Source organism: Phyllostomus discolor, chromosome X (assembly GCF_004126475.2).
Source record: "Phyllostomus discolor isolate MPI-MPIP mPhyDis1 chromosome X, mPhyDis1.pri.v3, whole genome shotgun sequence".
In the NCBI taxonomy this organism is placed as follows: domain Eukaryota; kingdom Metazoa; phylum Chordata; class Mammalia; order Chiroptera; family Phyllostomidae; genus Phyllostomus; species Phyllostomus discolor.
In genome coordinates, this window is record NC_050198.1 from 23547783 (window position 1) to 23565076 (window position 17294).

The following is a 17294-nucleotide window of genomic DNA, read 5'->3' on the forward strand; positions in this document are numbered from 1 at the left end:
CTCCTCAACTTCCCTAGGATTCTGTGATCCAACATATTGTTCTTTTTGCCTAAGTGTACAACCAAAAGAATCCTGATTAATATGATAAGCAGAGAAAGAGGAGGAGGGAGTGAGATGATTCCTGCAGAATGAGCTACTCAGGAAGCAGACTTTGAGAGGAGTAGGCATGTGAAGGGCCAGGAGTTTATGAAGGAGAGCTCTTAGAGTGAATGCCAGGGGGGAGTGAGGGAAGCTGGATTGGGCAGAGAAAGAACTCCAGCTGCCATGCACACACTGAGGCCTCAGCCAATTCTGTGAGGTCTTTGGAGCTGAGAGGGCCTTTCAGAGTTGTCCCAAGTCAGGGTGAGGGCCCTTGGCCTGTGTACCCTCAGATGATCAGTCATTGGATGCAAGCTGCCCTAAGGAGGGAGTCAACCTGGAAAGAAACAGCTCTCTGCAGCTGATGCTATTCCTGCAGTGTGGACAGCTGAGGTATTCCTGCCAGCAGTTCTCTCAGCAGCTGTTGAAGTCAGTCCTGTGGTCCTGAAGGAGAACCCATGTGACATATCACATCATCCACTACAGTGACCTATTTTTTAATAGGGGAGAATGCAAATGCAGTTCCCCACTACCACAAATTATGCAGTCAACTTTCCCACATTTGGGGAAATCAGAAGGGTAAGCACATCAGGAGTGCAATGGATAAGCCTCACCCTGGGAAAACCACCTTTGTGATCATGGTATCTCTCCTGCCAAGACCTTACAGTGACCTTAAGAAACATCTCTCAGATAAGCCTGAAAGAGGACTCTCTCTCGACAGAGGAGAGGACACCTTGCCTAGCTAATCATAACCATTTACTGAAGGCTCTATGCTTATTACTCACCAAGCAACATTCTTGTTTATCCCTCTCTGAGACTGGGACTATGTCCTTAATTTACAGATGGGGAAATGGGAGTTTAAAGATTTAAGAACTGGCTCAAGATCACAGAACTAATAAATGACTGAGCCAACATTCAAAACACACCTCCCAAATCTGGAACTGGGGCCTTAGCCTCTCTGCCAGGACTGGGACTCAAGTGAAGCAAGGGAGGCATGCAGGGCTCACTCAACTGTCAAATACCTACCCTGTGTTTCCATAACCCTGACAGTGAGTGCCTCCTTAAATCTGTGCCCTGGGTGCCTCATTTGTCTCATCAGAGTCCCAGAGCTCTTCTCTTGTCTATTGGACAGAGGAAAACTGGAAGCCCAAGGATCCCAGGCCAAGACCTCTCCCCTGGAGTTGCTGAGTGGGCCCTACCAGCCTCTACTAGTGTCAAGTGTCATTTTTCCAGAAGTCTCCATGGATGACCAGCCTCTTTTTATTTTGTTGTTTTCCCAAACAGGGCTTAAAACAAGGGATTAGATTTAGCAATTTAGCATTTCTTAATTTCCAATCACATTCCAGGACTACCTCCTGAGTCATGTCCCTATTCACCATAGGTTGACATTTTGGAACTCACGTACTCCATCAGCCCATCATAGTCCCTGGGTGGGCTTAACCCTATAGAAAAGAATCATACCCATTCCATGCACATTGTGCTTGTTTAACGGTGAGGGTAGTTCTATAACCTCTATTCCACCGAGTGGAGGGGGCTTCATAGTAGCCTCTGTATTGACAGCCCCTAATAGTTACTTGTCTGCCTATAAAGAATCCTCAGATCTCACCGACACACTCAGCTCACTGCATTATAACTGTCATTGGCCCACCTCTCTCTGCCCCAGGCTGGGCCCCTTGCATCCAGTGGAGTATTGCAGCCCCCACCCAAGGGCGCTCAAGACATACTTCTTGGATAAAGATTAACTGACTCTCTCTAGAGCTTAGCTCAGGTGAATCCACTGCCCTAGCTACAGTGAAAATCATTCCAGGCCTCCATCTGTTTTTAAATGATAGAAGGGCATTCCTAGTCTTTGGGGAGAAACTGCAAGGATTTAATGAAATGTTTCTGCAGTTGAGGCTATGGATGATCTGTTGACATGGTCTAAAGAGTTGTAGGTTGTTTAATGTCTTTCTGTACCATCAATTCTGCACTTTGTACCAACTCAGCAAATTGGTATGAATTTAGGCTTCTGACAAGGACCTTGGAAATAATATGCTTCTGCACGTTTAAGAAAGGAAAGAACTTGAAAGTAATCCTAACAAAATCTGAGATTATAACCTCAGCAATCCAGTCCTTCCAAGGACTTTGCCTTGGATGAGATACAGCCTCTTATATGGGTTTCTTGCTTCTGACACCCCTGCTTGAGGGCTCTAACCCTGCCTCAAATTGCCAGCCTAGAGAATCTATGACCCTCACCTACCTCACCCCCTGTATTTCTTTTTGCAGTTAGAAATTCCCAAAACACATATATCAGGGCAGCCTTCCAACCCTGGAGACCATTGGTGCTAATCTCCCTCAACTTAATGCAGTGAGGCAAGCAGGCTTTGGAATTTGAAGACTTGAATGTGACTCTGGCTTGGCTTTTTACTGACAGTGACTTAGCATGTCCCAAAGAGGGTTCCATTGAGTGATAGGATTCCATGACATATTAAATAGGAATAGTATATCAGTTAACTATTGCCACTGATAACAACGCTGTGTAACAAACAACCCCAAAAATCAGTAATATATAATGATTAGCATTTATTTTTCACTCATGCATCTGCAGATTGGCTGGGAATGCATGCACTGGTCTCGGCAGGCACTGGGTGGTGGAACCAGCTATTTAAAAAAGGATAGAAGCCCTGGATGGTATGGCTCAGTGGGTTGAGTGCCAGCCTGCAAACAAAAGGGTTGCCGGTTCAATTCCCAGTCAGGGCACATGCCTAGGTTGCCAGCCAGGTTGCCAGCCAGGTCCCCAGTAGGGGGCACAGAAGAGACAACCACACATTGATGTTTCTCTCCCTCTCTTTCTCCCTCCTTTCCCTTCTATCTAAAAATCAATAAATAAAATCTTTTTTTAAAGTCCCCTGAACTCTTATGGTGGTGACACACAGCAGAGGCTTCACAGATGGGGGGGTTAAGGGGTTACATGATTTCCAGCCAAGATGGATGCATAGGTAGAGACACTGTGCCTCCTCTCACAACCAAAATAGGGAAAACAACAATTTAGAAACAGAGTAACAACCAGAATTGACAGAAAATTGAACTGTATGGAAGTCGGACAACCAAGGAGTTAAAATAGACACGTTCATCCAGATCAGTAGGAGGGGTGGAGTTGGGCGGCCGAATGCAGAGGGGCTGTGGCACAAAGGGTGGTGGCATGGGGTGCACAAGGCACCCTGAGAGCGCAGGTGGCTGGCAGACCACAGGCATGGGGTGGCAACTGGCAGACCCAGCAAGGCAACGATTGTGAAGCAAGGCACTGTGGGCAACCCAGAGTCCCAGCGCTGGGAAATGGAGCCTCGGGGCACTGATTGATAATACCTGTGGGGGCTGAGGCACAGGAAAACACTCCTAGCCTCACAGGAGAGTTTGTTGGAGAGAGTGGAGAGACCCATGGGGTCCTAGAATGTGCACAAGCCCACCCACACAGGAATTAACACCAGAGAGGCCTGGGGGAAGTGGCGGAAGGGACTGAAGTCCAACACAGAGTGTAGCTAGCACCATTGTTCCCTCTTGGACCCCTGCCCCACACACAGCATCACAATTCAGCGACTGGGTTGCCCCACGCTGGTGAACACCTAAGGCTCCCCCCTCATATGTAACAGGTGCGACGGGACAAAACAAATGGCCCAAATGGAAGAACAGATCAAAGCTCCACAGCAAATACAACTAAGTGACGAAGAGATAGCCAACCTATTAGATGCACAGTTCAAATCACTGGTGATCAGGATGCTCACAGAATTGGTTGAATTTGGTTGCAAATTAGATGAAAAAAATGAAGGCCACACTAAGTGAAATAAAGGAAAATGCACAGGGAACCAATAGTGATGGGAAGAAAACTGGGACTCAAATCAATGGGGTGGACCAGAGGGAAGAAAGAAACAACCAAATAGAAAAGAATGAAGAAACAAGAAGTCAAAAAAATGAGGAGAGGCTTAGGACACTCCAGGACATCTTTAAACATTCCAACATGTGAAGTATAGGGGTACCAGAAAGGGAAGAGGAAGAGCAACAAGTGGAGAAGTTATTTAAACAAATAATAAAGGAGAACTTCCCCAATCTGGAAAAGGAAATAGATTTACAGGAAGTCCAGGGAGCTCAGAGAGTTCCAAAGAAGTTGGACCCAAGGAGAAACACACCAAGGCACATCATAATTACATTAGCCAAGGTAAAAATGAAGGAGAGAATCCTAGAAGCAGCAAGAGATAAGGAGACAGTGACCTACAAAGGAGTTCCCATCAGACTGTCAGCTGATTTCTCAAAAGAGATCTTACAGGCAAGAAGGGGCTGGAAAGTAGTATTCCAAGTCATGAAACGCAAGGACCTACATCCAAGTTTGCTCTATCCAGCAAAGTTTTCATTTAGAGTGGAAGGGCAGATAAAGTGCTTCTCAGATAAGGTCAAGTGAAAGGAGTTCATCATCACCAAGCCTTTATTATATGAAATGTTAAAGGGACTTATCTAAGAAAAAGAAGATAAAAAACATGTATAGTAAAAGGACAGCAAACTCACAATTATGAACAACCACGCCTAAAACAAAAACAAAAACAAACTAAGCAAGCAACTAGAACAGGAACAGAACCAAAGAAATGGAGATCACATGGAGGGTTAGCAACAGGGGAGTGGGAGGAGATAGGAGGAAAAGGTATGGAGAATAAGTAGCATAGATGGTAGGTAGAAAATAGACAAGGGGAGGGCAAGAATAGTATGGGAAATGTAGAAGCTAAAGAACTTATGACACATGGAAATGAACTAAAGTGGGGAAATGTGGGTGGGAGAGGGTGTGCAGCATGGAAGGGAATGAGGGGGGTAATGGGACAACTGTAATAGCATAATCAATAAAATATTTAAAAGGGGGGGTTACAGGGCTGTGGTAGGCTTAGATGTTCTGTGCTAGCAAGTTTTGAGAGACTCTAGACTGAGCTGGTATGGCTACAGATGAACAGTAGTGTTTCAGAGAAGGCTCTAGTGGGATGTCAGCCAGAACCCTTATCCAGACCCTGAGGGAAGGCTAGGCATTCAGGTCAGAGATCAGGACCCCAGCTGGGTTGCAAAAGGCTATGAGAGCTAGAAGCCATGGATATCATTATACCTATGGCCCCAGTGCATGATCTGGTTTTATTCAGAAACTTGCCTTTTTCCCACACCCTCCAAAAGTTAGCGTCCTTTTGCTTCCATCTCAACCCCTTCATTTCATCCAAGCCAGTGGGAGGCCTGGTGCTCTTGTCTTCATCTTTGCAAAGCTGAAACCTCCCTTCCTATGGCCTCCACAAACAATGAAACACCAGAATCATTAGCATAAGGACACAAAGGCAGGAATAGAGTTCACAGAAGATTTTCATTCTGCTCAGGTATGAGTAGGAAATTCTCCATGGAATGGCATTCTTCTCCTTAGTTACACATGTAGTTTTCACTTTTCCAGGAAAAAAAAAAACTCCAGGTGTTGTTCTCCAAAATCTCACCCTACCCCTACCTTGGTAGGCTCCCATATTCCCAGGTCTGTCAAAGTGCCAGTGCTGGGGCAGAAAGCTTCCAGCATCTTCCACAGCCACCCCCAACAAACACAAGAGACTGTCCTATACATTGGCTTTTCTTCTGTCAAAACTCTCAGATATTTCTCCTCTGCCCCTCAGGGTTCTGTTTCTTTCTATGTTTGCCTGTGGCTCTGGTAAACAATAGTTGAATAATATTTTTGGGTTTTCCCCCTTGTATTTCAAGGATCCTCGCCCTAAAATCCCAGGAAATGTGTCTCAGAGGTCTACAGGGCTGTGCCCTGGGCCCCAGGGTCTCTGAGATACAAAGACAGCACAACATCAATTGGTTGTGGTTTTTTGTTGTTGTTCTTGTGTTTTACTTGTAGCTTTTTCAAAGAAAACAGATATCACATCTTTTTCCTTTGGGAAAATAACTTGGGAGGGAAATGAAATCCTGGGAATATGCAGATGCATCTTGAAAATGAAAACATTTCATTGTGGAAAGAAAATTACAATAGTGAGATGAGATCACCCTCAAAGTATCTATTTGAAGGAAATTGTGTTTGAATGAAAAGCAAGATATTTGGGCACTTAGGATTGTCCAATGATGAGGGAGCAATAACCTGTTCCTTTATGGTTACATAAAAGCTCTTATGAGCACAACTTCTGCAGCAAGATGGCTGGGGTTAGGATACCAGCTTTGCTACTTTCCATCCATGTGACTTCAAGCAAGTTATTTAATCTCTCTGTGCCTCAGCTTCCTCCTCTATCAAGTATGAATACTAATATACCCGCTTCATCAGGTTTTTATACAATTGAATGAGGCAAGTTTCATATAGCTCTTGCTATAGCGCTTAGCACATAGTAAGCACTAAGCATGTGTGAAATAAAAATTCAGGAAGAAGGCTACCCTGAGAACATAACATGCTAATGCCCAAGAGACATTGGAAACACAGGAAGCACTCATCTTTATCATTATTTTGTCCTTACTGACCTCACTCCACCTTTTCTCATGATCTTACCTCTATACTGATGCCCTCTCATGCTTCCTTTTATGTATCCCACTTCCTTCTCTTAAAAGGGAAAAATGAGAAAAGAAAGAAAACACCATTCTAGGAAAGACAGCAGGAAGACTGGCATTTTAATAGCAGATAAACTATAAACTCAAAGAAATGAATCTGTAATTGTAGAATTTGTCGTTGCTGGCAAGGGGACTATTTAGTGAGGCAGAGGTAGCAGAGCTGGGCAGAATAAGAGAGGAGGACTGAAGATGAAACTGAAATTCATCCATGCAGGCAGCTGCCTGCTGGACCTGCCAGAAATGCCAGCCCCTAGTGTATGAGGAAATATGCTTCCTCTGAGGTGACTCTCACTCCAAATGGAAACCCACACATGCCCTGGACTGGTTCTTCCAATTATGGAAAAGGCCCTCAAACATCCTCCGATTGGCATACCACAAAAGCCACATGCCCTCAATAATGATGATGATAATAGCACTGGTAATAGTTGCAATGCAGCTGCTACTTAGCCACATGCATCTTCAGAGCTTCCTGGGGTTTGGCAGTGTGCTAAGAATAGTTCTAGTACCAGCATTCAAGAACAATCAACTGACCAAACTGAACCACACAAAATGGGATCCTGCTTGCCAAATGGGCTGACGATGATGGCAGCCAGGTGTAAGGGAAGCAAAAGAGGTCCACTGAGTGAGCTCAGAGTCCATGAGGAGACTTTGCTATGGGTTCAGTGCAGAGAAACCCTGGAACCAGGACCAGGGAGAAAATCTTCTAAACTGTGGCCCTCAGATTAACCCTGCTATTAGATCCCACCTATCCACCTGTGCCCTGGATCCTATGACCAGCTCCCTCATTGACTTCATCATCCAGACCTGAGAGAGTCAGCCACATGATCAGTGAATGGTATGCAAAGATGCCATGCCATCAGGATAGAAAATGTCAATTAAGACTGGTAGAAGTTACTTTCTCATGTGAATAAGTTTCAGGGCTAAAAGGGCAACTTCACAAAGTTAACAGGATCCAGGCTATTATTAGTATTATTGTATAATTTGTGTGTGGTGAAATACACAGATCAGAATGACATAGAGTTTGATGAGTTTTGAGAACAATCCAACCAAGATGTAGAACATTTCCGTCATCTCAGAAGGTTTCTTCATTACCCTTTCCTGTTGACCTTCACCCCTCAGCGGCAACTACTGTTCTGACATCTGTCACCACAGACAGAGTTGTTTTGCCTCTTGTAGAATTTTATATAAATGGAGTTATACAGTATACATTCCTTTGTGTCCCATTTGTTTCACTCAGCATAATATTTGGGGGGATTCACTCAAGTTGCTGTATGTATCAATAGTTTATTTTTATTGCTAAGTAGTATTTCATTGTATATACACAATTTGTTTAATCATCTATTCATGGAAATTTAGATTGTTTCTAGTTTGGGGCTGTCATTAAAAAAAAAAAAACCTGTTACGAACATCTGTCTGCAAGTCTTTGTGTGGACATAGGTTTTCATTTCTCCTGGGTAAATACTTACGGATGAGATTACTGTGTGTAGTATAGGTAGGTATATGTGTAATTTCATTAAAAACTTCCAGTTTTCCAAAGTGGCTCTACCATCTCAGATTCTTTCTGTCTTGCTCCTCTACCGTTCCCTGTACATGACTTCTACCTCATGGTATCATATGGCTGACTGAACTCCATCCATCGTATCCACATTCCAACCCACAAGGAAGAAGATGGAGGAAATAAGTATGCTCCCCTCATTTTAATAACACTTTCTGGAAGCATCACACAAAAGTTGTTCATACATACCATTAGCTAGAACTTAGTTATATGGTCACAGATAGCTGCAAGGGGGGCTGGGAAATGTAATTTTTATTATGGAGATCCATTCATCCAGCTGAAAATTGGGGGTTTTATTGTCGAGAAAGAAGACCATGATGGATGTTGGAGGCCAAAAGCAGCCTCTGCCAAGACAGGTGACCAAAAATCAGGCAAGGACCATTTCTGTCTTGCTCAGAGAAGATTCTCTGGAACTTGTCTTGGGACATGTGAACAGTAAAAGGAAGGAGGAAAAGAGAGAGAGATGAAGGAAGAGAAAAATAACCACAGCAACCAGCCTCATAATGTGAGAATGTTCTGTGGGATCATTATGCTCATCTGATAAGAGGGCTATTTTTAAAAGGCTTTGATAATGCTTTGATTTCTGAAGTTGTTTCAAAACATCTCTTGGATGCAATTAAATATCACTATATGAATTTTCAAGAAAGTCTTTCTGTGGCATGATAGGTAAGGGGCATTTTAACTTTGTTCTCTGATGGAGATGGTTTGAAAATTTTGTCTTTCAGTGTAGAGTAGAATGTATGTGTGTGTGTGTGCACGCACACACAGGAAACCTTTGGACCTTTTTCTGTCAGAATCTCACAATTTGTGAGGTAATAAACTTGTTGTCATCAAGGCCTTGTGCCTTGGATATTGAAATGAAGACTGAAATGCCTGAGGGGAGAGGGAAAAAAGGTCCAGACAGCAAGATTGTTTGGGAGAAGCAATGTGCTGTGGCCGTGGCAGGCAGCAGGAACTTTTGCAAGAGGCCTCCGTGTTTCCAGCCGGGTGCCCCTTCAGCAAATGAGGGGGTCATCGGGTTATGTTATTTTATGGTACAAAAGCAGATACGGTCCGCTGCCTCCGCTCTACCCTGATAATTTTGTTTTCCTGGCGGGTTTGCCATCAAGGATCTGACATGCCATTAGGTTTTTATCTCCATTGCCTGAGGAGGGGCAATGGTGAGTGAGGGCCTGCTTTTCATTAAAGTGAGCCTGGTTGCACGAGCACTTCTTTTAACAAAACAACCACGGTTCATGACAAGGTTAGGGGAAGGCGGGGCCGAGAGAAGGTTATTAGTTATTACCTCTGCTTCTTTAGCAGGAGTGGGGGCTTCTCTTCTGCAGGGGTTTGGCCTCCTCCCTGGGGGGTTGAGAACTAATTCTGCACTTGGGCCATGATCCTCAGGCCCGCCTAAGAAGCGCATCTTCTAATCATGCCCAATCATCAGGCTGATTCTGTGACATCAACTGTTACCCATTAGGGAACAGGCTGACACCAAGTAAGGCATTTCCCTTAGTCTCAGCTCACATTCAACTCACAGTCCTAGAGGTGAGAGGCACAAATTACCCAGCAGGAGCTGTGGCAGGGCAGCTTGACTGGTCCTGCCAGGGACACAATGTGTGCCACCTGCCAGCTCTGAAGCTTCTGCCAGAGTTTCTCTCCCCAAGGGAAAGTCATGTCTGGGAGGGCGTGGAGGAAGGGGAAAGGCTGGAGGTCTGAACTAAAGTCAGCCTAAACTGCCTCTGCCTGGCATGAAAGTGCTTCTTGGTATATTCTAGGTATTTTATCTGCATTGCTTTCCCTGCAGCAGAATAAAGCAAGTGGATACATAAACTCAGTAGCAAGTCTGAAGGGGAAGATATTCTGCAAATATCTCCATTTTTTTCTTTTCAGATGCAGGAGATGACATTGGTGTCAGGATGGGTTCCAGCTATTTGTGGTACTTACTAAATCTGCCTGACTTTTGCTATTTCTTATAAGGACTGCTTTAGTCAAACCAAGTACTCCGGGCCACCTTTTTGTGTCATTCCCATCAGTAAAATCACACTGGGCCAATGCTCAGTGTGGCATGTTGGCCTCCTATGATACATTTTTATCATTGCTGGCAAGACACAGAGCCTTCCTCCCAGTCTTCCCTGCCCCCTTCTACCATCCTCCCTCATCCTCCTCCACACTCACCCCACCCTCCACTGGGCATGATTTATAAGCACAGAAATCCCATTAATCCCTGAGATATGTGGTTTACTTCACCCAAGAATTCAGAGACCTGTGTTCTCTTCCTCACAAAATGAATTATAACAAGAGCATAGAATATTGATTCCAGGCATGTGGAATTTTAATCCTCAAGTTCCCATGAAATGCTCCTGTTCATGGTGAATTGGCCCACAATTTCAGCATGTCTGAACAGTCTCTCCTGCCACTGCCATTCACAATGACTTCGGGAGGCATCTGAGAGCCCCACATCTCACTCACGTGACTTTGCATCCGCTCTCTGGTACAGCATGCAATTCTGGTTTGTATTTCTGTGAAGCCCGACATCAATCGGGCATTTTAAAATCCCCCTGCTGCCTGCAAAGCCAAAGTCAGCAGCCGTCTTCAAAATGTCACCAGCCATTAACTGCAAAGCAAGGATGAATTATGCTCATCACCACCACCAGGTGCACTGGGAAGAGCAACTTGTGGAGGCAGCTTGCCATGCATGCACTGGGAAAAAATTCCAACTCCAAGCTCTGCCCTGGGCTATCCCAGGACCGCCATCCTTGGTTTCCAAAGACACTGTAGATCTGTTTGCAATTAGGTTTTTTTTTTAAATCAGGTATTAGCCCCTGTGATTTGCCAGGCTTTGTGCCCAGGCCTATGATCCCAATAATTCCCCTTATTTCCTGGTTACAGGTAAGAATTGAGAGGCTCAGAGCTGTTGGGTATACTGCTCAAGGTCACACAGCTTGTGTGTGACAGAAAAACATCTGCTACCAAGATCTGTCTATTTATTTTTATTACAACATCATACCCAAAGAAGCTTCTACAAATCTACTGCATGGTTTTGATTATGTGCCCCAATAATATCACCAGGCCTAGGGACCAACATTTTAATGATCATACAGCTGGAGCCCAGAGATGTTAGATAATCTGTGCAAAGACACCCAGCCATGTAGTTGAGGGGAGAGAAGGCACTGTAACTTAGAATGCCACAGACATTTTTTGAGCATCCATGACCTGCCAGGTTTGTGCTGTTTTAGGGGCACCTAGCTGAAGTAGACTCAGCCCCTGCCCTCAGAAGACTGGCAATCACAGGGCAAGTACACATGATTATATTTAATTCCAAATATGAAATATTATTTGTATATGACATGTGGTGAAAAAGTTCAGGGCTGGAGTGAGTCATCACAGAGAAGGTGACATTTAACTTGGTCCAGGGAGAATGAGGAGGAATGAACCAGCAGCAAGTAGAATTTCCTTGTAGTACACTGCCTCACCCCATAAGCCTTTTTGCTGGGTGGCCAGTTGACTGTGAACATCAGCAAGAGAATGTCAGCCTGTCCCATCCTCTAATTCAGTGCTGTACAACAGAACTTTTAACAATAATAAAAATGTTCTAGAGCAGTCCTGTCCAACATGGTGACCCTCAGCCACATGTCCCACATGGCTCATAAGACTAAAGAACTTAATTTTTAATTCTACTTTACTCATAATTTACATTTCAATTACAAAGGTCACATGTGCTTAAGTGACCCTTATATAGGACAGCACAGCTCTAGCTGGTCATCCTCAGCAGAGATGTAGGAATATAGGATCAACCTGGCAAGGGGATGGCAGACCAATCTCTGTGCAGGTGCTCACTGGACATTTATACAGCACTGACAGGCAAAGGGGCAGAAGCATGAACAGGGTAGAGCCCTCACAGGAGCCCACCACACATCCAACTGTTTCAGCTTTTCATTGTTCCCCTTTCCAGTGAACTTGCCATCAATGAACACTACACTGGAAATCAAGGCTTCACCTGGAGGAGGTAGGATTTGTTGATTGCTCACAGGGCTGAGTTAAGATTTTGGGGACCTCCAAGCACTGAAAAGATTATGGTGCCCTACACTATGTGATGTGTTATTCAAAATAAAAGTAATACTCAACTATAAAACCATGAAATTACAATACAAATAATACTCTAAATTTTTCCATCATGATGATGTCAATGTTTTAAGTATATATATTAAAAATCAGCCCTGGCTGGTATAGCTCAGTGGATTGAGCATGGGCCTGTGAACCAAAGGGTCTCCAGTTCGATTCCCACTCAGGGCACATGTCTGGGTTATGGGTCAGGTCCCCAGTGGCGGCCACACAAGAGGCAATCACACATTGATTTTTCTCTCCCTCTCTTTCTCCCTTCCCCTCTCTCTAAAAATAAATAAATAAAATATTTTTAAAAATCAAATTGCTTCTTTTAACAATCACTATGTTCCTTCTTCAGGGTCAATGAGATTGAGAAGAAATTTGGTAGGACTTCTGTGAAAGCTCTTTGGGTAGTGTGATGTAAAGATACTTAAGATGTGGAGCCGGCTAGCACTGTTATCATAAGATAGGGGGAGTCCTGGAGCAAGTAGAGACAACCATGTAAGTTAGAGCCAACATGGCATAACTCAGAGAAGAGAGATTAAAATAGGAGCCAGGTTATTGGTAGCATGATTTCTGTTGCTGGATCAAACTTTGTCTGAAGCCCACATTTCAGCTTTACTTTCTTTTTTCAGTTACATGAGCCAATAAATTTCATTTCAGCTTAAGTTAGTTTGAGTTGAATTTTCTGTCACTTAAAACCAAAAGGTTCCTAACAGATATGCCATGGAAACAAGAATCATAGCATAGAGAATTGAACAGACTTTAGCACCTTTCCAGATGTATTGAGGCTGACACATTTTTACCTCTTCTTTTAGACTCGATAAAGACTGCTTCCTTCTGTATGAGTCATATCATTTAGATTGTGTTTTAATTAATTAGGTAACTTTATAACTCCACAAGGGCCAAAGTTTTGTCTGTTTAGTTTGCTGCAGTATCTTCAGCATTAAAACAATGACTGGACCCTTGTAGGCACTCCATAAATATTGGCTGCCTGCCTGAATGAATGAATGAATGAATGAAAAAACTGAAACACATACCAGAATGACCTGCCCAAAGTCACATAGCTATTTACTGAGAAAATAAGATGGGAAATCCACCATATTGCCCCAGCATCATACTTATAAACGTTCTTCATTCTTCAGGAAGAGTGGAGATAATTCACATTTGCTCTGCTCCTTTCCTAGGCCAAGCACAGTTTGGGTGTGTTTATAGCTAACACATTACTATATGTGAATCTTCCACAAAATACACACAATACCAAGAATAGGGTATTATTGCTCTCATTTTACAAATAGGGAAACTGAGGCACGGTGATTTAAGCTACATTCCCAAGATCACAAAACTATTGTGTAGCAAAACAAAACAACAACAACAACAACAAAAACACAACTCAGCTTAAAGGTTCTAACATGGAAAATATTCACGGGGTGGTTGAGATGTGATTAGCCCTGAGAAAAATTCTGCAAATAACTAAAGACACGCATACTAAATAGGTTTTTATTAGATTCTACTTCAGAGGCTGATGTTTTGTGACCTAGACCCTCAAATCTGGAGTAGACAGCCTTTCTCACACAAATTACACATGTATGGGTGGGTGAGAGGAGAACACATAGCAGTGTGGTGGCTGTGGTGTCATAGTCCACACAAGCTGTCTCTTGGTATGGAAAGACATTAGCATGAACATCGTTGTTCATAAAGGACTGTGTATGTGCATGTGTGTGTCTCTGTGTATAGGTCTTCTCACATAGATAGTCTCAGAGCTACAGGACTATTATTTCTATAGACCTGCCTTGGTACAATGTAGACACATCACAATGAAGAAAATGTATGGAGTCTTCTGGGTACATCCAACAACCCAGATGTATTCCCAGCATGGTGATAATTTAGGCAGAGCCAGCATTACTGCTTTTTCAGAGGAAAAAGCCAGGTAGAAGAGCCCAGACATTGGTGTCTAGGGAAACTTACCATAAACCAGAACAGAAATGTGACCCTACATTTCAACTCTGAGTTGTGCTAATTAACATATTGTAAGTGGTTCAGTTGTTTTCCCTTGTCCTCTACTTGCTTAAGTGGCTTCATTTAATAACACTGTATTTGGAAGGGCCATAGGATGACACAGAGCCTAGTTCTTCAGGAAGGGCCCTATGAGGGTGAAAAGGACCACCAGTGACACCATTGTGTTTGGCATCCTTGGAAATGCCCTTCTACCCTCTGGACCTTAGTACCATCATTTGGGGGAAGGGATGGTGGGTGCAGAACTACTAAGCCCCCCTCATTGCACAGCATCAAAGCAAAAACTATTAGTCACAGAGATGAGAAAATATCATGGCCGTGGCTGTTCAAGCCATGAGGAAGACTGGGATCTAGTCAGAATTGTCCCCTGAGAGACACCCATAATTCTGAAAGCATCTCAAGGCCTCATCCCTGGCCCAGTTTGAAGTTTTCAGGTTGATGTACTGGGTAGAAATCAGAAGGAAAAGGAGAAAGAAGGTGGAGAGGGAGGGATGGAAGGAATGCTTAGCTTTCACAGACTCTGACTTACATAGGCAGCTGCCTGGTTCTCCCCACTTTGCAGGGAAAAAACATAAAAGTGTGTGTGTGTACCTTTTCTTAACTCAAGCAGCTCACAGGGGAAACTGAGAAAGCAAACATCTAAGAGAAAGAAAAGATTTCTCTCCTTTGTGTTTTTCCTTCTGTTGAGACAAGTTCCCTCACAATGTATTGGAAAAGGCGGGGCCTGGGGCCTAGGGAGAGAGCAGGGTGCTGTTAACACTCCCCTTCTGCCTTTGAAGGCTGCCGGCCTCTCTGTAAACACAAGTGACTTCTGACTTCTCACAGCTCTAAAAATAATCAGAGTGTGGGGGTTCTAAATCAGGAACAAAGAAGAAACAAAGGGTTAATGAGAGGACACAAGTTTGATGTTTCATTGGATAAACAGAGTCAGCTAGGAGCAAAGGCGCCAAGGGCTGGCCTTGCCAGGAGGTAACCAGCACAGCTTTTAGTCCTTGAAATTATGTGTATTGCAATTTCTTCCTCACATTCACAAAGGGCACCTCATACCCTGTTCTTTGGACCAGACCCTTTCAAAGCTCTGACTGCAAAAAATTGGCCCTTTCATGTTCCTTGGCACCCCTCCTCAATAACTTCTCCCCTCACTCCAATCAAAGCCTTGCTACAAGATCTAACTCATACTAACTTGTAAATGGCTGATATAGCCTCTGCAGCCCCAGAATCAGCAGCTCACATTTGGGGGGAAGGGGAGCTTGAATTCTCCATGCACTGTGTGTGTTCTGTGCATTCTCACCACCAACACCCCTAACAAGCATCATTGCCACACCCACATTACCAGAAAGGGGATGGAGGATCACCTTAACTTGGTCACAGGCCCAGATGTAAGCAGTCAGGTCCTAGATCCCAAACTAAAAACCTCAGTCCTCTGCATTTCAAGCTAGGAGGACTACCAGTAAGTAGTGAGTAGTTCTGTAGAAGCTGAGAGACCAAGGGCTGCAGTTGCAGAATAGTCCTTTCCTGTGCTTCTCAATAAACCCATTCTCTTCAAAGGGGAGCATCATTTTTACCTAATGTTAGTGAACTTCAGGGGATGTCCCAGCCCCACCGCCTCAACCCCACACACTATGCCAGGCTCTCTCAATAATTCAGAACACACACACACCTAGCCATTTGCAGTCCAACAAGTAAGTTCCTGTCCCAAACAAATGTCAGGTACTAGCCATCCCACTGCATGTGTGATGTGTATTCTGGGGGAGGGGAAGGTGAGTAGAGAAAAACTGGAGACAGGGGTCAGATGGGTAATCACCAGTGTAGGTTTCTTTATTAATTACATTTAGCTAGCAGGTCACAGCTTCTGGCCCAGAGAAGGCACTCAAAGAATATTTGTTAAACCAGTGCGTGAAGGAATGAGCAAATGAAATAATTAGTGAGGGTCTAGGCCACCCAGGTCTTACTCATGGCTGTTGTCACAATTCAAAGTCACAAAAGAAGGCCTCACCTTTTCCATGGAATTTTTTGGATTAAACTTCCACAGCTATTTCGTCAGTGTTTGTTGGTTATTGGTTGTTGGTTGTTGGTTGTTTGGTTGGTTTCTACTTCAGTTTCAGTCTGAGGAACATAGTACCGTGTATGAAGATTCCACCTGCTCTATCTCTTGTCCATGGCTTGTAAAACAGGTGGATTTCCCATGAAGCTAATGAAGCTTAAAGTTCAGGACCCTTGACTGCACAGGCCCCTTCTCCTGTCCTCAGGCATAGATAGCTATATATTCTCACAGTTATATGTGTTTGTACATTTGCAAAAGTAAAAGTATTGTGTATGTGTACAAACCTCAGGCCCTAGAATTGTCCTATTGAATTTCAAAGGATAAGTATTTCTGTTGTACCATGTCTCTATTAAAAAGGAAAAGATGACTACAATTTTTAAGAAAAATCTGAAAGAGCATATTTTTTTAAGAAAGGAAAGTATATACCTGTGTATTTAAATATTCAAACATATAGCTCTGATTTACAATTTGTACTGCCCAACTGGGCACACGTAGGCATCTGCATTCGCAACCATGAATCTGGCCTTTAATAAAGAAGCATTACTAAGAAAAAAGTCCCACCAGTGTCAGCCCATTCTCTGTAAAAGTCCATGGATCCCATCAGCCTTGGTCTCCTCACCTGCCAAGAGAGGGGGCTGTGAGTCTCTGAAACAGTTGCACAGTGCAGACTACCATGTCAGTGAATTACATTTACTCTATTTAGTGAAGTGTCACAACAGAGCCTATATGGGTGACAAACCCCTAAATAGCTGGCTCCATGTGTGGAGACATATGGAGCTTTCCACCAGTTCTACTCAACCTTGGCTGCACCTTGGAATCACCTGGGGAACTTTAAAAAATATTGTTGCCTGGGTCACACCCACAAAGATTGAGATTTAATTGGTTTTGGATGTGGTCTGGGCAATGACATTTTTTTAAAAACTCCCCAGGTGA

General features: G+C 43.7%; 1 non-coding gene across 1 annotated transcript; it reads right to left on the reverse strand.

Moving 5' to 3' along the window:
* Positions 1 to 581: 581 nt before the first annotated feature.
* On the reverse strand, positions 582 to 743 carry LOC114505909. Its single transcript, XR_003685359.1, has one exon. It is a non-coding gene; the product is annotated as a U1 spliceosomal RNA (small nuclear RNA).
* Positions 744 to 17294: the final 16551 nt, after the last annotated feature.